Genomic DNA, 2,335 nt, shown 5'->3' with positions numbered 1-2,335 from the left:
GGTGAGCAATTGCACTGTGCATCACTTGCTTTGTATATTATCATTATTATTATTACATTATTATTATTATTGTTATTATTATTTTATTTCAATTATTAAACTGTTTTTATCTCGACCCACGAGTTTTTCTCACTTCTACTTTTCCAATTCCCTCCCCCATCCCACTGCTGGGGGGAGTGAGTGAGCAGCTGTGTGGTGCTCAGTTGCTGACTGAGGTTAAACCATGACAGCAACACAGACAGGGAGTTTTTTAGAAAGGCAGCTGCGGAAGCACCAGTACCACCATCCTGCCACGCCACTTCCATGTCCCTTGAAGTTCTGCTTTCCTAGAACTGACTAAGTGTGAGCAGACTCGATGTCCATAGCATGCTGCAGATGTACATAAGCCAGCAATAAACTGCATATTTCTGATGCAGATAACAGTCTGGTGGTAGCAGCATGGTATGCACAGCAGGAAAACGCCCTCTTTCTGCAGTTTCTGCAGCCTGTAATGAACCTCATAGTGCCAAAATTTACACTGGCACCAAGGCCCAAACAAGATAGTTTAAGGCAAGCAGGGTACCCATACCCTGAAGTTATACAGACCACTATTTAGAATAGCCCTGTTTGTAAGGTCTAAGCAGATGGCAGCAGGAGATGCTTCTTGCCAAAATCAGACAGAACTGTGTTGCTAACAGCTCTACACCCAGGAGAGAATTGCCTGCTGAGGCGTGGGCAGCGGAGAAACTTTCCCCTTCCAAATGGGGTTTCTGAGGCCATGCTGCTTTCTAGTGGAGTTTGACTGCACTTGTGGCTGGCTCCTCCCAGATACCAGAGCTGTTATTCTGCCATTGTAAGCACAGACCAGGTCCTGAAATCTTACGACCATTGTCCCCCTTCATGGTTTCCAGTGGGGTCAATAATGAAGTAATGGAAGGAATTTGATTTTGGATCCAAATGGTCACTGGGGCCTTTTGTGGGAACTGATCATCTTTCTGATGAATGGAGAGGCCTGTTATGTATGAACTTCCTCCTTCCATCAATAACTGAGTGCCTTATAAGCAAACTGTTGAAAGCTTCTTCAACATTTTCTTGTTCTAGGTAAGTGTCTAAGCTCTCTCCTAACTCCTCTCATTGACAGACAAGACTATGCACAGTACAATCCTGTCAGAAGATGCCAATAGCAAAGCTGGAAGCTGGAAGCAGCAGAGTTTTAACCTCATGATCACTCCAAAAGCTGGGGCAGAGAGGAATTACATCAAAGGCTTTGTAATCTTTTCATTACAACATCAACACTATTGAAAAATATAAAATTATGGGCAGCAGTTTGAGTAACAGTCATTGGAGAATGAAGGCAATACAGAAACATACATAGCAAAACTATACTTCGTTCCTCCTCACTCAGTATCCCATCTCTAGCAAGTCCCAGAAGAAAGTTAGGGAAAGAATGTAGCTGGTAGAAGAAATTTCATATGGTGATTCATATAAGAAACCCCATCAGGTACAGAAATCTGGAGACTTTGTGAGGCCAAGGCTGTACCGCCATCACATCTTCAAAACACTGCGGTGAAGTTCTCCCTCTTAGATCCACTCGACTGTCCTTCCTGGTTTTGTTGTCAGACTATTGTTCCCAACAAGCAAAATAAAGGACGGGTAAATTTTTTGCCTGTTTTTTTGTTGTTTTTTTTTTAAACATCCTTTGTCAGAGCTCTGTGTCCACAGAGCCATACTGCAGAAATACTTAGAAAATACATACTTCTGTCATATTGCAGAAATACTTAGAAAAACTAAGGAACATTTCATTGTTCTTGATCACTGTCATATAGCGGTACAAAGTGTGTTTTGGGTACTGGACTATTTACAATATAGCAGTGATGACTGCTTTTACTAGTTTGCCATGGCTTACAGCTAGTTATCTCGGACCTCTATTTAATTTTTTGTTGTTTTGGGTAATGCAGACACACGATTTCAATCAGCAGCCAGAACCAGACTGTGAACACACCAAATACTGTAACTCTGTAGAAACTCCAACACTTCCCATATAATATGTATACTCAAATAGACATAACATGGGGAAAGATTCTAGGAAACCATCACACGGGAACTTTTCCCAAGGCAAAATATTGCACATTTGGAAATGATGGATACATGTGCCCAGCTACATGGCTTTCCCACCCTAAAGTCCTGCTTTGTCATTTCAGTAAGGACAGAAAGTTTACTACCACTCTTTCTCATGTTTTTAGAACATTAGATATGCATCCAATAAAAATACACTGTATGAAGAGACTACTTGGTATCATAGATTCATTAAGGTTGGAAAAGACCTCTAAGATTATCGAGTCCAACCGTCAACCCA

This window comes from Aptenodytes forsteri, unplaced genomic scaffold (assembly GCF_000699145.1).
Source record: "Aptenodytes forsteri isolate BGI_AS27 unplaced genomic scaffold, ASM69914v1 Scaffold182, whole genome shotgun sequence".
NCBI classification, from domain to species: domain Eukaryota; kingdom Metazoa; phylum Chordata; class Aves; order Sphenisciformes; family Spheniscidae; genus Aptenodytes; species Aptenodytes forsteri.
Note: the sequence above shows the minus strand (reverse complement) of the source record.